The following is an 8,105-nucleotide window of genomic DNA, read 5'->3' as shown; positions in this document are numbered from 1 at the left end:
TCTTTTTCAATGATGTATTCAACTTTTGATTTCGTCCCTTTGTTTGCGATATTGAAATATGATGTTAAAGTCGGGTCCTTTTTCTGTCCTTCGATGAACGTGTTCCTGTCAAATTGTTGTGGTTCAAGAGAAATAGTCATTGGCTTCTCTGTTGTCTTAGTCATCTTTCTTGTTTCTGCTAGACAAGCTGTTTCTTGGGTTAATGACCATTCTTTTACATCTGTTGGGTTGTCTTTAAGACCTTTTATATTGCCAACAATAACATCAGCGACGGGGTTGGGAAGTATACAGCATTCCACTATTCCTGTATAGTATGGGGTTTCTATGTACACATTAGCTGTTTCAAAGGTTTCGACTGTGCCACTGAATGTGATGCATTGTACCGTTTTTCCAGTTTTGTCTTCGTCATTGATCAAAGATGCTTTTATTCCTACTGTACTGCATCCTGTGTCTCTCAATATTTTGCAATCAGTTCCATTAGCTTTGCCTTCACAAAAAAAATAGCGATCCTGATTTGTGAGTTTGTGTTAAAAGTGACATACCTTTCACGCAATACACATTTATATTTTCTCCTGACATTACTCGTGTCTGATTGTTTACACTTGTTTGGAGTGATGCATTTGCAGTTTCTTTTGGATATCCGACGATTTTGTAACATTTGTCTGCTGTGTGGCCTTTCATTCCACAATATTGACATTTAATTATAGGTTTGTTGGTTTTCTTATACTCAGTATTATTGTCAGTGCTATTTCTTGTTTTGTTTTGATAGGGTCGGCTATGGTCTCTATTGAACTGTTTGTTCCATGGTTTGTTACTATGATCATCTTGTTTCACTTGCGTGTTCCGAGTGATTGATCGGCTCGTTCTATTTGAGTATTGAACTTTAGGTGTACATGGACTCTGAGCAGCGGCAGCGTAGTATGGTTCCTTCAATGTTCTGCTAAGGGGTGTCAATGGATGTGCGCTGTTAAAGTTTTCTGCGTAGATTTTTAATTTGTCCAAAAAAAAGTTTTCTGGCTTTCTCTCTTTAAAGAATGTGACTAATTCTGGGTTGCAAGCTTGATAGATTCGATTCTTCAGCGTGAGAAAGTAAAGGCCTGCAAAGTCGTCTTGTTTTACGTTTGCTAACTCAAGCCACCGATTTAGAAATTGAGTAATTCGGTTCACGAATGTATTAAAGTCTTCTCCACTTTCCGGTTTTGCAGTGTGAAACCTTTCCTGGTAACCATCTTCCGTTAATCTAAATCTTTTTAGTAGAGCGTCTTTAATTTTGCCATTGTCATCTGCATCTTCAGTTGTTAAGGTATAGAAAACTTTTAGCGGTTCTCCAGATAAGCAGTTAATCAAGGCTGTGGCCCATTTGCTTTCTGGCCAACGATAACCTTTAGCCTGAACTTCGAATCGGTGTAAGAAGGATTCTAGACAGTCTGAGCGTTCATCGTATGTTGGCATGCGTGGAAGTTTCACGAAAAATTCATCACTATTATTATGTTTTCTTTCATGACCGGTTTTTGTTTTTTCAATTTCCAGCATCATTTGGGTTCTTTTGGTTTCTTCTTCTGCTAAAGCTATTTGTCTTTTTAGTTCCCTTTCTTGGACTGTTTCTTCTCGTTCTTCTCTACGTATTCTTTCTTCATTTTCTTCTCTACGAATTCTTTCTTCATTTTCTTCTCTACGAATTCTTTCTTCATTTTCTTCTCTACGAATTCTTTCTTCTTTTTCTTCTTTACGAATTCTTTCTTCATTTTCTTCTCTACGAATTCTTTCTTCTTTTTCTTCTTTTATTTTCTCTTCGCACCATGAAAATATTCTTTCCTGGGGTATTTCTAAGTCCTTTGCGAGACTTAAGTATCTTTTATATGCTTCCATTTTTGCAATAAATTAGTTACGATATTTTATATATATTATATTGACAGGATACTGTTACTGACTTTTATTTATTTACACTTACTGGAATGAACTGTTCTATTTTTAGAGATCTCTCTCTCTCTCTTATTTCAACTTATTATGTATGTTGAATTTGATGCCTTTTATCGTTATATCTTATAAAGCAATGTGTCAATACAATGCGGAGTTATTATGACTTGAGTCAATAACAATGTGTCAATCGCGTGTACTCTAAACTATGTTACTACGAAAAATGTATCACCAATGTGTGTGACTCGTCGTTAGTTTGTGTACAATTATTCGCAATGACGCTAATATACTAGAGTGTGATAACAATAATAGGATGCCAAAATAATCCCAAGTTATCTATCACTAAATATAACACGACGGCTAGTAGACTCCTTTTATTATTATTTAGTTTTTAAAGACTCACTTTTCAGAACATAATATATAAGTGGTTTTCGGTAACAGTAATATGCCAAAAATGCATTTAAAACAAATCACTAGGCAAAACAAATCACGATGTCTATAGTTACTATGTGATGCCCAACTCATGTAAAAGAGAATAATGAAGGATATATTTACCAACTCAGTTCGTGGCTGGGACTTCTCTCTTGTTCAATGGTTGTTCAACAATTGTAATTAGGCATTGAAGAGTGTTTAACAGTGATGTCTGAAATACAAAACAATAAAATATCGTAAGATTTACAATAGTTACAAAATGTGTTCACAACACTGAGTGATTGGATGATAGGTGAATGAATCGTTATGGAATGTAAACATATTGAAAACAATTCATGAATGAGGTAAACAACAAAATGAAATGAGTGATGTAATAACAAAGTGGACAAGGAATGAATGAATGAATGAAAAACTGAGTGACTAGATGAATGAATGAATGGATAATGTATGAATGAAAGAATGAAGGGAGGAATTAATGTATGAATGATTGGATAAATGAGTGAATAAACGAATGAATGGATGAATGAATGAATGAATAAATAAATGAATGAACAATGAATGAATGAATAATTTATAAATGAATAAATGAATGAAGGAATGAATCAATAAAATGCTATTCAATTTGAATGAAAGAATGAATGGATAAATTGCTATTCCATTTAAATGAAGAAATGAAAAAGAAAAAAAAATTAATCCTGTAAATAGGGAGTTCAATTAAAATATGATCAAGTGGGGCAATTAAGAGTTTTACAATTTAAACTTTAAAGTTAGATGAAATAGATATAAGTAACTAAATAAATTCAATTCTTTATATGTGTCCCCTCCAAAATGTCATGGTCTCAAGTGAGTAAAGAGCTACTCGACTATGCATAAAGATATATGTAGAGTGAGGCCCCAGAATTTACTAGTTACTATAAATGAAAAACAATTAACGATTTGTTTACAATGAAATAAAAATAATGATGAAATTTAATTAAAAGAGATAAACAGTGATCGTGGCAGTTACAAATAGAGATATGAATATTTTACGTAACTTATGATAATATGTCAGGTTCGTAAGTTTACGTTTCCAGGCAGTTGATGGGCTTGGATGATCTATTCCTCTGATAACAGGATCGGGCTCGTAAAATTCCACTTCCAGGCAATTGGTAAGGGGTTATTGTGTAATCCTTTGACAGCGGGCTCGGGTTTGATCCTTGAAGATTATACAATCAAAGTTAAAAGCTCCGGCGTCTTAATGGTGTAGATATAATATCTACAAAGTCCAAAAGATAAAAATCTTCCAGTATATAGAAGGAATAGAGCGACTGGCCGTCCGGCATAGATTATGAAGAGAAGTGAGTGTCGAATGTTAGACCTATCAGCTTTTATAATAAGTGGCTACGTGACAGAATGTAGAACGAAAAGTATGCACTAATTAGAAATTAATTCGAGGGAAGGCTATAAAAGGAAAGACGATCTAATATTAGAAGGTAAAGTTTATCTAAGCCTACTGAAATATAACTGGAGTGAGATGAATTCAGTTCTTAATAAAATAAAATTTAATAAGATAATTGTGAACAACCTTTACTGTGACAACCATCCTGTTTTGATTCTTACACCAGAAAGCGGATACTGTAATTGGTGGATATGGCAGATTCTTTGATTAATGCAAATAAATGTCCACATCTTTTTTATTTTAAATTTCATTGTGTTCTCTCCTCTTCTTCTTCTTATAGGGAATGAGATTAGCGGAAGAGTAGCGTCCCTTGATTGGACGTCACCCATAGTCTGTGACGTCACCGGCGGAAAAGTTATTAGAGAACGTCATGTTGGTTGTGCGCATGCGTCTCTCGTCCTCGCAAGCGCACAACCAACATGACGTTCTCTCTCTAATAACTTTTCCGCCGGTGACGTCACAGACTATGGGTGAGGTCCAATCAAGGGACGCTACTCTTCCACTAATCTCATTCCCTATACGTTTTACTATAAGATGCCTTTGTATGAAAATCTAGTATCTAGTAGTCCTTCAAGGCCATTCGGCCCATGGAGTTTATCCGTGTTTCTATAGAGTGAACGGACAATAGCAATTGCTTGCTACTCTTTGGATAGGATGCTAGTCTATCCCAAAGTACTTCCGCCAAATCTAACAGACTCAACTACCCAATCACTGCTGGGTGGACATTGGGGGGGGGGGGGGGGGGGGGGGGGGGGGGTCAGAAAAAAATCTCGACTGCACCCGGGATCGGGATCGATCTCGGTCCTCTTGCGTGTGAAACGAGTGCTCTACCAACTGAGCTATTTGGACCCCCGTATTTATATGAAAATCACTGGGATAAGTATTAACATTGTGTATTCTCCTGTGTCTCCCTGTATTTTTTTTTTTTGGTGGGGTTTTGACCTCCCATAGTGAGCAGGGAGGTACTTACTGTGTCTTCTCTGGGTGGGGTTCCTGACCTCCCATAGTGGGCAGGGAGGCACTTACTGTGTCTTCTATCCCCCTATATAATCTGTTTTCCAACTTGCTCTTTGTTTTTGTTTTGGAATGAGATTTCTTGGTTTTGTCCAGGCCCTGGCAGAGTACCCAAGCTGGGAGGGAAACAGTCAAATGTATAGTTAGAGTTTTGGTAGATGATATATTTTGTATTGTAAATCATTTATCTGTTATGCATTGTATTATGTTTTGTTTGCATATTATATTTGATTTGTGAACATTTGAGTGTGTTCCTCTTGGTGGGGACCTGTGCTTGTGTCTGGGGCGAGACTTTTAGGTGATCTCGAACTAAGTACTTTGATAGTGTGCTCTTTGTCTTACCTTTTCTTGGGTGCTTTAATTGTAATTCTATAACTTTTTACTATCCCATTTCCTTCTTTTTTTTTACTGGCGCTGATATGACCTTAATGTGCTGCAAACGCCGTAAAACCCTTAAAAACAAAAAAAACAAAAAACAAACGTGTTGCAAACGTTAAAAACAAAAAACAAAAACATAACCCCATCTGTCGCCTTCGTTATCTTATAGATAGTATGCGTTTGGCTAATAAGCTCATAACATTGCCATCCGGAAGTATAACGGACCAACACACCAAACTGTGTGTATCCATGCCATGAATATAGTTTAATACAGTTCAGTGAGCATTACTCATAAACGCGGATGACAAAAAAAAAAAAAAAATAACAAAGGCCGGCCAGAGTGACGTCATCTTCGAACTATCTATAGCTTGACACTAGGACTTATAGTTTGACGTCATTATATAGGTTGTTGCACCGTCAAGTGAGTTGTCGTTAGTAGAGCTCAAGGAAACAAGTCATTTCATTGGTTGAACTATTGAATACAACTCACGATTTGTTTTCTTTTGTGGCCAAATACTTGTATTTTGACGTCATTTTTTGGTCAGTGTCAGGCTATAAGTTAACGATGGCTACGCCCCATTTCCTTAGGTCGAGGAAATGTTGGACCACCCCCCCCCCCCCCCCCCCCTTTGTTTAATAAGAAGAAGAAGAGGAAGAAAAATGATAATAATAATATTAATGATAGCTCTTTTTACTACGAATCTCATAATGGATTGTTGATTGAAATAAGTCGAGTGTTGACTCGGATTTTATGACCGGACGAACATACCAGGACATGCCTTTGATACATGGCATTTTTTTAACCACCCATATATTGTCCTTTACATAATATATGGAGAACGCCCACTTCGGTGGAGATTTTTTCTTTATTATTTCCTATAATTTACCTATCGTGAACTGAGAAATAAATCCATTCACGTCAGTTTGTTGCATCTGTAGAAAGTAGCAATATAAATATGAACAAAAGAAACGTTTTTTTCTCTTCTAAACTCACTGAGAGCCATTCATATTCATGTCTGTTGTACCATGTCATTGATAAAATAGCGTTTTCGAGATTTCCACACTTGTGTTAATTCCAAATCAGTTGGTTTGTGAGGTGAGGCCCGAGTCTTTTTATGTAGATGTAATTTGTTATCTAGTGTCAAGTGTCAATCTCCCAAACGGTCGGTGAAGTAAAGAGTCCACTGGTGGATTCATTGCAGTTCATTGTTTAAAAAAAATAAAGACATAATTTCAAAGTATATTATCACAAACAATGGAAATTAGTGGAATACGATTAATGATAACACAAATTATAAATTATAGGTATCTAGATTCAGATCTTAAAGCATCACAAAGAAAAAAAATCACTCCACTTAAGTTCTTAAGAAATCAAACAACACACCGACATCCAAAGGATAACTGTTGACAATCTTCGCTTTCTTTCGACTGACACAAATACACACACACACATACACAGTCATACACACGCAACCATCAACTCGGCATTACGAACATAGTGCAGTTAGGTCCTTTTCTGTCTATGTGGTCTTGTGCTATGACACTCGCTTTCGGATCGGAAGGTCCTGGGTTCCCCTCTCTCGGCGCATAGTTGAGTCATTGGAGAAGGCACTTTACTCACATTCTCTGACCGTACTCAGGTGTAAAATGAGTACCTGACCGTTAACAGAGTTGTCTCTGTCGGCATAAATAACAGGCGTCATGTCCCGTCCTAAATGTTAAACGTTGTCGTTGACCAGGGATCCCTTTATTTTTTTTTTAACTCAAAAAAAGCTCAAAGCTCAATCCATGATTTAAAAGACAGTCCGTCTCGCCATTGTGGGGTTAAAAGTATATTGGAATAGACCCTAGAGAAAAATTTCCCCTATGGGATGAATAGAGGGAAATTGATTTTCTATGTGAAAGAGAGAAATGGCGGTGGGGGAAGGAGAGGACAGCTTTATGAAAGAACCTTTTATAAAAAAAATATCTGAATTACTACAGTGTAGTCAATATATTGACTTTGCTCATACATCGACATAACCACTTCTATGGACACATCAAAGCAACTCACATTGAAATCACATTTTAAAGGTGAAGTCCTGGGTAGGCCTCGGGCTAGTTGCATTGTCAATATATAATATAACGATACTGCCTGATGCAAGGTCAGATGATGAACAAGTTTCCAGCCATTCAACAACACCGCCATTTTGAAGAGAGTATGTAGAAAACAAATGGAATTTATTGGCTTTCAGGACAAAACTCCTCGGCTACTGCAAAGAATAGCAATGCCATTTGCAGAATTACTGCAAATATAAAGACAGTCATTTAGAGAAAATTACAAATACTGCATTGACTGCCTCTTCCCCACCCCCTACAACCCAAATCAGTTTGTCTCCTTCCAAGAATGATGCCACTAAAAAGGACAATGGATCAGTGGGATAGAAGATCCAACCCACGACCATAAACTGCCCATCATTTAGGGTTCAGCCAGGTTTTCACTGTACATTCATATCTAGGAGGCAGCGTGATTCAGTGGTACGGTCTTTGCTTCGTACCTGAAAGGTACAGAGTTAAATCACCCACTGCTGCACTGCGGCTAATGCCTGGGTTATTCCAGTCTTCCCTTGGATTAGACCCTAAAGACGAATTTCGCCCATGGGGTGAATAAAGGGAATTTTATTTTATTTATCTATTTATTATCTGGACTGGCCCCTATTCTTAACCAAAGACTTCAGGAAGATTCTGTGCAAAACCAAATGGTTGCATAAGGACACTTCACTAAATGAAAGGATAAAGCAAAAGGTGATAGAAGAGACAGCAAGACTGATCTCCCTTTCCCTGACAGTTACACGTCATAATACAATGACTACATTTTTACTTTGTTTTGTTTGTTTTTAAGGGTTTTACGGCGCTTGCAACACATTAAGGTCATATCAGCGCCAGT

This window comes from Berghia stephanieae, chromosome 14 (assembly GCF_034508935.2).
Source record: "Berghia stephanieae isolate SIO BIC M18660-M18661 chromosome 14, UCSD_Bste_1.3, whole genome shotgun sequence".
Lineage (NCBI taxonomy): Eukaryota > Metazoa > Mollusca > Gastropoda > Nudibranchia > Aeolidiidae > Berghia > Berghia stephanieae.
The sequence above is the reverse complement of the archived record's forward strand: the minus strand, read 5'-3'. Positions refer to the sequence as shown.